The 16,708-nt window shown below is 38.3% G+C and overlaps 1 pseudogene; it reads right to left on the bottom strand.

The window, feature by feature from the left end:
* Positions 1-8,122: 8,122 nt before the first annotated feature.
* LOC108277927 (Ig heavy chain V region PJ14-like) lies at positions 8,123-8,569 on the bottom strand (annotated as a pseudogene).
* Between the last annotated feature and the right edge of the window lie 8,139 nt (positions 8,570-16,708).

The raw sequence follows: 16,708 nt of genomic DNA, 5'->3' as shown, positions 1-16,708 counted from the left end.
CACTTAATCATCCTTTGAAGTGGAAGAACGTATTTACACATCTGAAACGGCTGAATATAAATATTGTATTTCTTCAGGAGATGCATCTACGGTCATCAGACCACGCTAGATTGGGAGGGGAGTGGTCAGGACAGATATTTCATTCAAATTTTCATTCGAAGGCTAGGGGGGGGCAGCTATATTAATTGATAGAAATACACCATTTACGATGACGACTGTGAAAGCTGACCCCGCTGGGCGCTATGTTATTGTCGTAGGGCAAATTGATACTTTTCCGGTCATCTTGGCCAGTGTTTATGCACCAAACTGGGACGATTCAATGTTCTTCACAAATTTTTTTTCATGCCTACCGAATATGTCATCGCATTACCCCGTGTTGGATCATAGCTCACCTAGATCCTCATCCCTGTCGGGGGTGGCACATTCTATCTAGCTCTTCCTTGAGTCATACGGAGTGGTGGACGTATGGCGTTTTCGCAAACCTGCTTCCAGGTGTTACTACTTTTTCTCCTCTGTTCATAATACATATTCCCGTATAGACTATTTCTTTTTGGACAAAAGAATGCTTCCCCTCAGAGACAGATGTGGTTATGGACCCATAATTATTTCAGATCACTGCCCCTTGACTATGAGAATGCGCATCCCGGATACGCAATCCAATTACCGCCCTTGGAGACTCAATCCTCTGCTCCTGTCGGATGATGTTTTTACTACTTTTATTGCATCTGTATGAACCTTATTTGTTTTGGATATTAATCAAACACCAAATCACGATACGGGTTTTATGAGCATGGGGAGAAGGCTGGACAGATTCTCGCCCACCAACTAAGACAGAGGACTGCTAATCTGTCCATCTCTGAAATATATGATGAGCAGGGCTCAAAATGCACAGGATAAGAAAATTAACTCCAGTTTTCTAGCTTTTTATATGTCACTATACAGCTCCGGCCCATCTGTAGACCCTTCTGCATTGGAAGACTTTTATAAGACCCTGCATGTTCCGTCCTTAGATCCAGGGAAAGCCGCAGGGTTAGAGGAGGACCTCTTGGTTGGGGAGATAGCATCGGTGATTGGCTCTATACAAAGCGGCAAGTCCCCAGGACCGGATGGTTATCCAAATGATTTCTATAAAAAGTTTTCAAGGCAACTCTCCCCTTTGTTACTGTCAGTTTTCAAGGAGTCGTTCTCCTTGAGAGACCAGCCATCTACTATGCGTGAAGCAGTTATCTCCTTACTCCTTAAGAAAGACAAAAGCCCTCTTGAGTGCAGTTCTTACCGGCCAATTTCTTTATTAAATAGCGATGTTAAAATCCTTGCTAAAACTCTGGCATGTCACTTGGAGGGAGTTCTTCCATCCATTATATTACTGGACCAAACAGGTTTTATTAGGAATCGATACTCTTTTTTTCAACATCAGACGCCTTTTCAATATCCTCTATAGCCCCTCCCCACCTGGCACCCCAGAAGTGGTGCTTTCACTTGATGCTGAAAAGGCATTTGACCTGGTGGAGTGGGGCTATCTTTTCAGCGCGATGGAGAGGTTTGGGTTTGGTCCCAAGTTCATATCATGGATCAAACCTCTATATACGTCTCCGAGGACTGCTGTTCGCGCTAATAATAATTTGTCCACCTACTCAGAGCTTCAGCGGGGTACAAGACAGGGATGTCCTCTATCACCACTGCTATTTGCCATTGCAATGGAGCCACTTGCTGTGGCGCTAAGACAGAATGCTGAGATTAGGGGGATCCGGCGTGCAGGGATAGAGCATAACGTTTCTTTGTACGTGGACGACATGCTATTGTTCATTTCACAGCCCCTTGAAAGTCTCCCTGAACTAATGACCCTACTCGAGGTTTTGGGTAGAATATCGGGCTATAAGGTCAATATTCAAAAAAGTTAACTGATTCCTGTTGGGGAGAGGGCACTCCAGGTACTCCTAGACTCATTCCCTTTCAAAATTAGTCTAAAAAAATTCAAGTATCTCAGGGTGTGGGTTACGCATAGTTATAAAGAGCTATACCTTGCTAATTATCAGCCCCTGTTAACTAATCTGAAACAAGATATTGAGCAGTGGGATCCCCTGCCTCTCTCCCTGGGGGGCAGAATCAATACTATAAAGATGAATGTGCTGCCTAAATTTTTATGTTTTTCAGTGTTTCTCAGTGTTTCTTACAAAATCCTTCTTTTCAAAACTGAACAATCAGATATCAGCCTTTATCTGGAACAAAAAGCCACCACAGATCAAAAGGCATATATTGCAGAGACCTTGAGCGAAGGGAGGGATGGCACTCCAAACTTCATGTACTACTACTGGGCAGCTAATATAAGATCATTGTTGTACTGCAGGGGTGGGCAATTATTTTTTTCCATGGGGCCAAATGAGAAACAGAAAATATTGTGAAGGGCCGGACCAAAAGGCTGAACTCAGTTCTGCATAATATTAATTGTATTTCTTTATAAAAAGCAGTAAATTGCACTGTTTTGAAGTTGAATTTTCTCAACATAAATGTTATGTGTAGTTTATCAGATTGTCTAGACGTACATCACACATCTGATAAACGAGATTTCCTCTCCCGTGCTGTAATGATGGCTGGAAACTAGGACATAATGGCATATACTGTAGAAAGGTCATATAGAACATAGAGAAATCTCACTGGGAATTAAGTCACCTTTCACGTTGCCTTTTATTATGATCACAACCAGTCAGTTATATTGTTTCTGAGTTTAATAATAAGATTAATGTTTAGACTTTTTTTGATGCTGAAGAAGCAAAAATCTAAGTAACCCTTAACCTTCAGACTGATGATATGCAATATCTGAACACGATGCTTGAAAAGAAAAATGTATAACGAACTTGAAAAGGTGGAAAGGGGTTCTATGAATTAGTCAATGGATATCTCTCTCTTTATATCGCCATTACATCAGTGTTAAAACAGATACATAGCAGACAAATATACATATAGACAGTTTTATTTTGTACCCGCATACCAACTTAATCTTCACCTATCATCGTTCCCTATTAATGAAATCTGTCAATACCTAATAAAACAGTTTAAGTCACTAACCAAAGTAAGTATACAAACTGAAGCTATGATAAAAAAACAAAAACAATGAACCTTTCTCAAAGAAATTCCTAAATCCTCTCACCAAGTATATGGCTGTACCATCTGTCTATTAAATAAATGCCAGTCCTTCATGCTGAAAAAGAAGGATCCAAATATAATACCAGTAGTTTGGCACTGTGACTCAAAAAGTTGTTTTATATCTGACATCTGAAAGCTAACTACTGTTCCCCAACTGCTGTACAATACTGATAATGCTCTTACAGTTAAGAGGGCTGAACGGCAGACCTTGTTAAATAATATTTTATGTTTCTTCCTCATAATGTGTTATATTTTATAAATATATTCTTATACATCTTATATTACTTTTTGCCTTTTCTTATACGTTGAAATGGGATAAGAGGGGATCAATGCTGGTGTGAAGGTGATCCTGCACAAGGACATGTCTTTGTAACTGTAAGGGATGAGTCAACTTAATCCTTCACATGGTATTCATAAGGTGCCATAAGTTTCTGCTTCTCTATGGGTCATGCTGAAGTTTGAACAAAATGGTTTGACTTAATATCTGCAGCAGTAGTGCACAAGTCATTTCTTCCTATTTTTTTATTAACTTTTATTGTATGCCTAAATGCAATAAAAGTTATTTGCCAGATTCAGATGCTCCTAAACAAATTATTATAAAGTATGAGTTGGTAACTGATCAACAAAGACTGTACTTTCATTTCTACTATAATGCATTAAATATGGACCACTAGTTTTTTTTTTTTTTTTACACTAGTTTACAGTAAATGTCTAATATTCTGTTCTGTTGGAAATATGCCTGAACTGTTATTCCCATCTCCCCCGAACCCCCACATCAGGGGTGGGTAAAGACAGACTGGTGATCTGATTTATATTATATATACGTGTACCTTTAGATAATGCCTCTCTGAATGCCATATTGGGACGTTCCCGAGTTGAAGTACTGTACAAGTCCTAAGCATTAGATCACCCCAATTACTCTTGTATACTCTTTCCATACCATCGTGATCTTTGCCTGACGAAACCATACACAAAACATATTTGACATTTGGGGCCTAATTCTAAAATCACCAGATACCAAATGCACAACTGTTTTGTCTTGCTGCCATCACAATATTAAAATGTTTAAACCTTAAGTAACGTAGTCACGGAGGGTGTATATATGTTTCACACTACATGAAGTTTGGGGATCCTTATAGACTGTGGAACAGAAATGTACTCGGTGTCTCTCTGTTTTAATTTATATTGGAGTACAACCATTTTTCTTTTTTACCATTTAAGGATGAAACACTTGTTTCTTTTAAAACATCATATTTAAATGTTTTTCTACCTCCTAACTAAACCCTCGGACTTAAGACACGATCTTTGTAGTTGTTGACGCCCTGCTCAGGGTTAAACAACAACGTCTTTACATTACCTTCATTAATAAAATGTCAAACTAACCTTTTGTTTTTTTTTTTGGAGCAAAAGTCAGGTCCTCTCTCATTTCAACAGGTCCTCTTGTTGGAGAATACACAGCAATCATCTAAGGGTATTAGTATTTCTCGGGGCAGACATTGTAACAGATAGTTGCAGAGCTTCTTCTGTGTTTTAACTACGACATCTTAACCATTATTTTAACACTGAGACACACGACTCCCTTTAATTCGTTAACAAACACATTTGTAAGAATTCTGGTCAGCAAAACCCCCAAAAGAACACCTGTCTCTCTCTCTCTCTCTCTCTCTCTCTCTCTCTCTCTCTCTCACAAACCCACACCCACATGGTCATCAGAGGTCATAAATGTACTGCTGGGACATGGGATGTCAAAGCATAGACAAAAGCTTATGTATTTAGCGATAGTTCTGTGTAAGTATCCTCGTTGGCGAACCATTTTCTGAAATCTTGTTTATAGTTTAAACAAAATGCACGACTCTTTTAAAACACCGTCTTTAAAAAAGTTTTTTTCACCCTTAAAATAACCTGGTTAGAAGGTAGGATATGTAATACATATTTTCATTTTCTTCAGACATATTCTCACTTCAGTCTCCACAACGAATTACACCGATGGTTTTGACCTTTCTTTCAGTAAAAGAAAACAAAGACATCATACAGCCTTGAAGGACTGTAGAAATGTTTTACACATCACAATGTTTTTCTCAACAACATAGCCAATAAATAGTTCAATTATTTCACAAACCTCAGTCTGTTCATTTCTTGACAGAAGGATTACACATAGATCATACACATAGGGAGCTACACATGCATAACATGTCCACAATTCTAATACATCTACCACATTGTCACCAGGTCTAGTATTTTCTGATAGATTAGTTACACAAACTGATAATTACCACAGAAGTAATTTCAGAAACAAAGATTCACTTAAACCACAAATGTACACATTGGTAGGGATCGTAAAACCCTGAAACACACGACTCGTCCCTTAATTCATTAACATAAGCACACTGTAATCATTCTGGTCAGGAAACCCCCAAGAAACACATGACTCTCTCTCTCTCTCTCTCTCTCTCTCTCTCTCTCTCTCTCTCTCTCTCTCTCTCTAACACACGCACGTACACCCACATACACACACACTTCAGACACTGTCACCATAGCTTATAAATGTAAAATTTACACTATCTACAGAACTGTCACCCCAGGAAAACACATGCGTAGGACAGTGTGTATAGGCCTACAATACATCGCCCGGAAAATGTGTCTTCTAGTTTAAACAAAACTCTCGATTCTTTTAAGCAGCACTTTAAACATTTTACATCCTAAAGGGTTAGGTTTAGAATGCATGTCATGCACGCGTTTCTTATGAAACACCGTCTTTAAAACGTTTACCTCCTAAAGGGACCTATTTAGAAGGTATGCAAAAACTTTTTTTTTTTTTTTTTTTTTTCTTTTTTACATTTCTTTGGGTATATCAATGTTTTAGAGTATTTATTTCAGTAAATTTTTATTCAAAGTCATGCCATTTTCTCAAAAGTGCAATCAATAAAGTTTCATTTATTTCACAAGCTTACATTCTGCTCATTTATGTTCACATTCAACCATCATGTATTTTCTAACAGCGGAGCTATACAAAACAAACCCACACAATTTAAATTTAATGTGTGGTTGCAAGATAAAAATTCTAATTTATTGAATTAATTAAATATTTAAAGTTGTACACATTATTTTGATGAGTTGTGTTGACATAATAATGTTGATAATTACATCAACTTAATATTGTGTGTAATTTCTGCATCAATTGATTTAAAACAACATTTACGTTGTAGTACATTTACATTTATTCATTTAACAGAATGTTAGAGGACCTGTAGACTGAACAAATACTAAGGACATTACAATGTGAGTATCATTTCACTTGCAATTAAATTCTACTAAAGCAATGTATTTGGGGCATGTTCTCAATAGTGATATGACCAATAGTGGACTCGTGTATAGGCTACACCTGCTAATACATTTGATGGACTATTTTGCACTACTACACATAGCTAATGCTAGTCATATTTAGCAGTGTAATTTGAATATCTACTGTTTAGTTTACCGTAGCAGTGGATAAGAAGGAAAAAGTTTAATTAGACAAATCTGCTCATCTAGAGAGGGCTTTTCATTTGTGCTATAGGAAAGATAAGCATGATTACATTTCTGCTTATTCGTGTAATCCTCAACTACGTTGTGTAATCTAATTTCATGTATTGATACATTTTTTTATTTTATTTTTTAAAATCTTTTGTCATTCGCACACGTAGCCTTCTAACTCCACAGCCTTTGGACTGTGGATAGTTCTATGAGAGAGATAAAAGAAGTAGACACGGAGTGTTTATTTTTTGTCTATATTGCTAATTTCATTCAGTGCTTTAACGTCTATAAATCCTGCAGAGATGTTACGTATGAGATTTGTAATGTAAATCACACTGGATTTTACTTACTATTGTTATAAAACTTAAAGGCTGTCATTTTTTCTGGTTTAAAAGACTGCATTCTACTGCAGACAATCTAAATGGAGAAACGTAATTTTAAAAATGGTTGTCAACTTAACAACTTGTGTTCATAATTATGGTAATTTAGTACATAACACTTAAATTCCTTTTAAATAATGTGAAAATAGTGTGTTTTTGTGTGTCATATTTTTGTTTGGATGTCTGTGTGTAATACACATGGCCATTCCATGTATAGTAACATTTGTGTCAGGAATGGATGGGATCCCGATTTAACATAACTATATATATTTTTATGACCTACCTCAGAGTGTTAGAAAGAACATGTGTGTGCAACGTTTGTGGGTGGAATACATATGGCCGTACCAGGTATGGTAATGTTTGTGTCAGAAATGTATGTGATCCAGATTTAACATAACTATATATATATTTTATGACCTACCACAGAGTGTTAGAAAGACCATGTGTGCAACGTGTGTGGGTGTCTGGAATACACATGGCCGTACCATGTATGGTAACGTTTGTGTCACGAATGTATGTGATCCCGATTTAACATAACTATAAATATTTTTATGATCATGACCTTTGATCTAGATATAGAGAGTGAGAATGTGTATCTTTTTGACCTTTGACCTATACCTGTCAAAACTAAGGTTACATTATATACAAACTATCTCTCTCTATTAAAGGCTAAATTTTCATGGTAATAATTATGTGCTTGAGGATATTGAGATTATAATATAAAAATTCCACATCTCTTAAAAGTCATGACAAAACGCTCTCATACTTTTTCACACATGATCACAAAAATTCTAATTTGTTGATGTGGTTATTGTTAGGTAAAGATACTGCAGTATAACAAGTTCTTCTAAGCGATGTGATTATAATAGTTTGTATAATGTGCAGCATTGTTAAAGAAGTAGCATTATTATGTTAGAAATATGGTTTAAATTCTACATTATAAACATCTAAGAAAATAACTTTAAACTCTTTGTTTTCATTTGTGTGATTATATGTTTTTTAGTTAGACTTGGATAACTGTTGCACTTGTGGACTGATAGGCCTTTGTATAAGGTGTTTTTGTACAGGTTTATTGTTGATCTGTCTCACTGTGGTTGACGAGCACAGTAATACACAGCTGTGTCTTCAGTCTGCATGTTCTGTCCTGTTAATGTTACTGTGCTGCTGGACGTGTCTCTGGAAACCTGAAAGCTGCTTTTCAGTTTCTCACTGTATAATGTGCTACCGCTACCACATATACGTCCGATCCCATTCCAGACCTTTTCCTGCAGGTTGTTGTATCCAGTCTGTACAGTAGCTGCTATCAGTTAATGAATATCCAGACACTTTGCAGGTCAAAGTCATTGACTGACCAGGGGTTAATAGTGTGGATCCGGGCTGGATCAGCTCAACACAGTGAACACCTGTTAAAGAAAAGAACATTTTAATGCCATAAAAGAAAAATGTGCCCAAAAGCCTTATTTATGTCAAATGTAAAAACACTTACAGTGTACGGCTGCCAGCAGCAGCAGCAGTAGGGATGTAGAGATCATGGTGTGTGTTGAAGCAGAATAAGTAAAAGATGTCGGTCTTCATTGCTTAAATATATAACAGGGAAGGACATTTGCATAGAGACACTCCTTATCTTAGTGTAAATTTTATGCAATCCTACATATCTGAATCAATATACATTATTAGTGTATGTGACTATTTATTTTCATTTTCTCTTAATGCATAAATGTGTCTATACACATCCATCCACCCATCCATTTTCTATATTGCTTATCCTACAGGTGCAGGGAACCTGGAGCCTATCCTGGGGAGCGTTGGGCACAAGGCAGGTACACCCTGGACGGGGTGACAGTCAATTGCAGGGCACAATCACATAAACATTCGTACACCCGTTCATACACTATGGACACTTTAGACATGCCAATCAACCTACCATGCCTGTCTTTGGTGGAAACCAGAGTACCTGTTGGAAGCCCCTGCAGCATGGGGAGAACATGCAAGCTCCAGATACAGGGCAGCGGCATGAATCGAACCCAGGACCCGGGAGGTTGTTAACCCCTAAGACACTGTATGCCCGTGTCTATACACATTAACTGAATATTGTTTTCTTGTTGGGTTTACTCAGCCTCAGGGTGGTGTGATGTTGTTGATCCATTATAATGTTAGAAGGAGCACATTACATTAAGTAAGGAATAAAACACAGCATGGGTACTGTTACAGGGAATTAAGCATTGACAGTGTGGTGGGATGAAGCAGAGTCACAGTTACCACCATAAAGTTGATTTAAAAAATGCAGCTTATTACAGAGAAACTGGTTCATCCTGATTTGTTCCATACTGGAAAAGTAAAAGTTAAAGCTTCATTCAGTGATTCATTTTCAATCTTGGTGTATGTAGTGTATGTACTCAATAAGCACAGACTTTGGTCTTCTTTGGGAATTTGACAATAATATATAGTCTCAGTGTTCAATGTCTCATATTAACACATTTTAAATACATTTTAGTATTTAAAATGTATTTAAAACATGAGGATGAGATTCATCTTATGAAAAACATGTCTTTTTAATGGAACAAATCTTTTTCATGACAGAAAGCTCGTTACCAATTATGTCATTTGTATATCAATAATAAAGGGAATTAGGGTTAGGGATCAGTTAGCATTCACACTGTGTGTGTGTGTGAGTGTGTGTGAGAGAGAGATATTGATTTTCACATTGTAGGAGTGGGTGGATATAAGAGAAAAAGATAGTCAGGTGTGTGTGTGTGTGTGTGTGTGTGTGTGTGTGTGTGTGTGTGTGTGTGTTTTAATTCCTCTTCTGTATTTTTATTTGGACTTGACTGTGATATTTTCTAACAGTCTAACTTGGTTCTTTTCCTCCCACAATATACAGTGCATCCGGAAAGTATTCTTTTTCCACATTTTGTTATGTTACAGCCTTATTCCAAAATGGATTAAATTAATTATTTTCCTCAAAATTCTACAAACAATACCCCATAATGACAATGTAAAAGAAGTTTGTTTGAAATCTTTACAAATCTATTAAAAATAAAAAACAAAAAAAAGCACATGTACATAAGTATTCACAGCCTTTGTTCAATACTATGTTGAAGCACCTTTGGCACCAATAACAGCTTCAAGTCTTTTTGAGAATGATGCTACAAGCTTGGCACACCTATTTTTGGGCAGATTCTCCCAATCTTCTTTGCAGGACCTCTCAAGCTCCATCAGGTTGGATGAGGAGCATTGGTGCACAGCCATTTTCAGATCTCTCCAGAAATGTTCAATCAGGTTCAAGTCTGTGCTTGGCTGGGCCACTCAAGGACATTCAGAGAGTTGTCCTTTAGCCACTCCTTTGTTATCTTGGCTGTGTGCTTAGGGTCGTTGTCCTGTTGGAAGATGAACTTTTGCCCCAGTCTGAGGTCCAGAGTGCTCTGGAGCAGGTTTTCATCACGGGTGTCTCTGTATATTGCTGCATTCATCTTTCCCTCGATCCTGACTAGTCTCCCAGTTCCTGCCACTGAAAAACATCCCCACAGCATGATGCTTCCACCACCATGCTTCACTGTAGGGATGGTATTGGCCAGGTGATCAGTGGTGCGTGGTTTCCTCCAGACGTGACGCTTGCCATTCAGGCCAAAGAGTTCAATCTTTGGTCTGAAAATCCTTCAGGTGCCTTTTGGCAAACTCCAGGCAAGCTGTCATGAGCTTTTTACTGAGGAGTGGCTTCCATCTGGCCACTCTACCATTCAGGCTTGATTGATGGAGTTCTAGAGATATGGTTGTTCTTCTGGAAGTTTCTCCTCTCTCTACAGAGACACGCTGGAGCTCTGTCAGAGTGACCGTCGGGTTTTTGGTCACCTCCCCGACTAAGGCCCTTCTCCCCCGATCGCTCAGTTTGGCGGGGCGGCCAGCTCTAGGAAGAGTCCTGCTGACTCCCAGACTTCTTCCATTTACGGATGATGGAGGCCACTGTGCTCATTGGGACCTTCAATGCTGCAGAAGTGTTTCTGTACCCTTCCCCAGATCTGTGCCTCGATACAATCCTATCTCGGCAGTCTACAGACAATTCCTTGGACTTCATGGCTTGGTTTGTGCTCTGACATGCATTGTTAATTGTGGGACCTTATATAGACAGGTGTGTGCCTTTCCAAATCATGTCCAATCAACTGAATTTACCACAGGTGCATTCCAATCAAGTTGTAGAAACATCTCAAGGATGATCAGTGGAAACAGGATGCACCTGAGCTCAATTTTGAGTGTCATGGCAAAGTCTGTGAATACTTATGTAAGTGTGCTTTTTTTGTTTTTTATTTTTAATAAATTTGTAAAGATTTCAAACAAACTTCTTTCATGTTGTCATTATGGGGTATTGTATGTAGAATTTTGAGGAAAATAATTAATTTAATCCATTTTGGAATAAGACTGTAACATAACAAAATGTGGGAAAAGGGAAGCACTGTGAATGCTTTCCGGATGCACTGTAAACATATTAGTCCATTAAACGACAATGATACTAACAAACAGCAAACACATCACACTCAGTCCACTGCCATGTTAATTTTTCTGGCCTTTTGTGCGTCCCACATGCTTCATATCTGACCACCCGCTCCTGTGACTTTATTATAGCTGATGCTCTAGTTGAACTCTAATTTTTACTTTTCTTGCAACCTCATTTTTTAATAATCAAAATAATTCCAACTAATGTCTTAGTTTTTAAACAATGTTGTAAATAGATTTTATGACTGTGATGGAAATCCCAGAAGGACATCAGTCCTCTCTCAGTACTTTTAATCTCTCAGTCATTTTAACCTCAACATGTTGGGTAGGTGTTGTGTAAGTAGAGAAAGAGCACCTCTCAAAGGACTTAAAGCATAATGAAAAGCATAATGTTCATAATTTCTAAGTGGGTGCAAATATATAAATATATCAAATTTGCTTTATGCATATAGAATGTGATGGATTTCCATAAATGGTACCTTTTAGGTTTTAACTCAAAATAAACTTCACACATATGTGAGGTTTAATTTTTGCACAGTCTTCTCACTGTGATGTACAGCTGTGTGTCTTTGCACAATAATAAACAGCTGTGTCTTCTGGCAGCAGGCTGCTGATATCTAAGTAAAGCACATTGTTGCTCATGTCTCTGGAGATGCTGAAGAGAGTTTTAAAGGAAGCTCCAGAGGCTATGTCTCCACCACCCCTTATGATCCCGATCCACTCCAAGCCTTTTCCTGGAGGCTTTCTGATCCAGCCTGTGCCGTAGCTAGTGAGGGCATAGCCAGAAATCTGACAGGACAACTTCACTGAAGCTCCGAGAGGTTTAACCTCAGCAGGAGACGGGGTCAGACTGATGCCATGCACATCTAAGAAGAGGAGAGTGGTAAAACACAGAAGCTATTAAACACACTTCACTTCAACTGACACTGAAATACTGAGCATATAAAAAGGTGATTAAAGTGTTTAGGGACGTGTTTACTCACAGGGCACAGAGGATCGAACATGTTTTTCTTTTTAACACTCTAAAGGCTTTTGGTTTTGGTGAAAATTTTATCTCAATGATAAGGCTATTATACACTCAAGCTACATTTATGATAAAAGTGGCCGGTAGCTTAAGTACTGCTGTGAAGGCTCAGAGGGGTATCAGGCAGGGTTGTCCCCTGTCGGGTCAACTTTACAGCATAATTATTGGACGTCTGCTATATAAACTCAGGAAAGAATTAACAGGTCTACAAATCGACAGTCTAAACTCTTAAAAACCCACCAAATTTTCTGAATATGCGGATGATATCACAGTTCTAATTAGAGGTGATGGTGATGTTAAGGTGGTAAAATATGCTCTGGAGTGTTATGGAAAAGCTTCTTCTGCAAAAGTCAACTGGCATAAGAGCGATGCTGTGTGGTGTGGTCAATCTGTTAAAAGTCCATCACTTCCTGGTGGGTTGCAATGGGGAAAGACGGGGTTTAAATATTTAGGAGTCTTTTTAGGAACAGATGAATACAGAAAGCAAAATTGTGAGGGCCTGCTGGAGAAAACACGTGCACGGTTGTCTCACTGGAAAAGATTGCTACCCCAGCTGTCCTACAGGGGAAGGGTACTTATATGTAACAACCGCGTTTCCTCCTCTCTCTGGCACAAAACGATGATCCTCGACCCTCCAGAAGATCTCATGAGACACATTCAAAGGTGTCTGGTGGATTTATTCTGTTCAGGTCAACACTGGCTGAAGGCACCAGTGTTGTATCTGCCCAGACTAGAAGGAGGACAAGGCCTAGGGGACATCGGAGCTAGAGTGAAAACTTTCAGACTCCAAGTGGCTCAGAGACTCCTCTACGGGAAGTACATGAGCTGGGCTGGGATAGCGTGTGCCTTATTGACGAAAGCAAGCAACATGGGCCTAGATCGTCACTTGTTCCTGATGGATATAAACAAGCTGGATCTGTCAGGACTAACACTTTTTTATAGATCGCTCCTAAAAGCATGGACACTTTGTAAGTTTTTTAGGAAATCAAATAATGCCCACAGCATGTGGCAAAGAGAAGAGCCACTACTCTTCAACTCTGCTCTGAACCTGGACGTTTTTAGAGACCTGTAGTTCAGAAAAGGCCTATCGGCTTCAAAAACCACAAAAATCGGACACTTGATACCTAGAGGCGAATGGATATTTCGCAAGGAGATTGGGTGTAAGATCAATCCTAATGGCAGAGAAAATTTTGACTCAAATTTCTGAGTCGTTACCACAGAGCTACAGACTCACCTTGGAAACTTATAATGGGGAGACGGATCCACCTGAATTTCCAGAACTAGAAGTTGCAGCCAAGATTGAAAGCAGGGAGGAAACCGAAGGTGGAATATTATCCTTCAAGACACCCCGATTGGGAGCCTTCAGCAACATGGGGAAAAAATCACTTTACACATTGTGTAAAAAGATGATGCATCTTTAAGCTCTTGCAGATGGAAAACAGTCTAAATGGTAGGAGGTGTTTGGACTCAGTGCCTCCCCCAGGGACAGCTGGAGGACCTTGTACAAACCCCCTATTAAGAAGAGAACTGGAGATCTCCAGTGGAGGGTAGTGCATGGTATAATAGCCACAAACAGACGCAGAGCACGTCTTGATCCGCAGGTGAGGGAGGGATGCCCCTTCTGTGGCATACAAGAAACTGTTTTTTATTTATTTTTAGAGTATACAAGATTACAACCTTTGTTCCTAATAATAGAGGGGTGGTGTCAGGCCCTGAGAGAAACCTTTTCACCTATGCCTTACATATATGGACCTAATTTTAAAAAGAGTAGAAAGGAATCTCATATACTGCTGAACTTTTTATTCAAAAATGCCCATTTGGCTATCATGAAAAGATAAACTGTGTGGCAAAGAACCTTGTGAAGTTGACCTAGTTGTCAGAGGGCTAATAAGATCAAGACTAAGAATCGAATACACCTACTATAAATTGGTAAACGATCTTGAATCATTTAAACGCAAATGGGGTGTAAAACAATGTATTTGTGATGTTGATCATAATGGAAATCTGAAAAAAAAATGTTTATTATTATTTAATTTTTTTAATTGTTACTATTATTGTAATTATTATTATTATTATTATGTATTTTTATTTATTTATTTTTTGAGTAATCATGTGATGTGCTGAAACATGATACTCAACGAACTTTATGTTCCTCCTATGATGGAAAATTTAACTTTGGTTATTAAAGGACCTTTTAAAGTCAAGTCTCTCTGTCTGTCTGTCTGTCTGTCTGTCTGTCTCTCTCTCTCTCTCTCTCTCTCTCTCTCTCTCTCTCTCTCTCTCTCTTATACTGGCACAACTGGATCCTACTTTTTTAGCTATTACCAGGTGTGCCATAAAAATTGGCACTCGACAGATACGAGGGTTGTTTGAAAAAGTAAGTTATTATTGTTTTCACATGTCTTTCTGAGGCTGAAAGTTGATCTTCGCTTTCCCTGTGCGTATTTTGGCTCTGGATGAATTTGGATGAACCCCCCCCACACACACACACACACACTGACACTTTCATGCACAGCGTTTAATTTTATTACGTTAAGACAACAAATTATGTGACAGGCTACTCCTCATAGAACACTCTTACATTACATGCAAAATTTTAAATCATGAAGTGTAGATTTAGATTGTCGGCAGTGGTGATCTCAGCAAAAATATCATTCGCAAATTAATATTTTGGTCACAAATATGTTTTACACGCAGTCTGGAGCCCTGTAAAAGTTTAATTTCTTTGGTTTTAAATGAAGATAAATTGGAATCCTGATAGTATTCCCATTTATATTATATTTTTAATTTTTTACAAAATGTACTTGTAATATGATTATTTTCTTTATTGATGTAACTGTAATCTGTTACAGTTACTATTTTTTTGTATCCTGATTACGTAACGCCGTTACATGTATTAACATGTTACATGTGTTACTCCCCAAACCTGCTGGTGATGATGGAGGAAGAACGTACTGTATTTAAAACGTATTTCAAATGGGCAGGAGGTTCATCTTATGGAGGATATGTAAAGCCTAATTTATAAACTTTATAAACCCAACTAACAAGATATTATATTTGGAACATTCTCTGTGGAGTTGTAACCATTTCTCCTCATAACGTTCATGTTATAATTCACCTAAAATTATGTTCATTCAACCGCTACCAGTAAAATAAATAATGACTAGAGTTTTTCTTCTGCTGACTAAAAACAAATGAACTGTGTGCATGTACAAATGATAAGTAGAGCATGCAAATAGGCATGTTACGCAATACTTGTGGGTGTGATGTAATATGAAACGAATTAAACTTTCTTTTCCTAATCCGCTAAGATATTACATAAAAATAGTGCCTACACTAATATAATGTAGGTAATTAATACAGTTCTGACACAAAATTAGGTTCAACATGAATTTTAATTACATACAGTGTGGATCTATCGTGTGTGCTGTTACAACCCGCTATCTTGGGACGGGAAGTTTTTGTGTGCTGTGACATTTGGTGTGCAGGTCCGAACTCCCTCCCAGGCTTTCCAGCCTGCACTAGCCTGCCTTGCTCCCGCCTCCCAGGATGACCTCACTGATTGGCGGCCATTTTTAAAGAGGAAGACGGAGTGAGAAGATGTGGGATGTTGTGCGAGTGCGAGTTAGCAGGGTGTCTGGGTTGTGTTGCTTGCCTTTGTGGTTATCAAATTCTGCATTCTGACTGTTATTCTGGCTTTGACTTTTGCCTGGTTTTTGACATCAAGTTTGGTTATCCCTAAATTGGTTATTGTGCATTCTCTTCACTTTTGTATATATGTTCAATTTGTTCACCGGCAGTAGGGGTGTGGCTGCCATTTCTTTTGGAGAGGGTTCCCTTTGTCTCCGTTTCTTTACTTGGGTAGTTAGGGAAGTATTCTTGTATTTTTCTTTCGTTTCCTTTTAGGCAAGGTAACTACCTAATAATAGAATCCTTTAGTTTATTATTTTGGCCTTGTCCCACCCTGAAGATGCGCCTGGTTTGGTTAATTTGTACAGTTCTATGTATATAATTGTCTGCTACAATATGCCACAACCTTTATATATATATATATATATATATATAACACAACCTTGTTTGTATTGTTATTCCTAGCTTCCCTTATTTAAATATCAATCCAATTGTATCCTGAGCTGATTACTCTGTGTGGCCCAACCTA

The sequence above is a fragment of the Ictalurus punctatus genome, chromosome 2 (genome assembly GCF_001660625.3).
Source record: "Ictalurus punctatus breed USDA103 chromosome 2, Coco_2.0, whole genome shotgun sequence".
NCBI lineage: Eukaryota > Metazoa > Chordata > Actinopteri > Siluriformes > Ictaluridae > Ictalurus > Ictalurus punctatus.
This window is presented reverse-complemented; position numbering and strand designations above follow the sequence as displayed.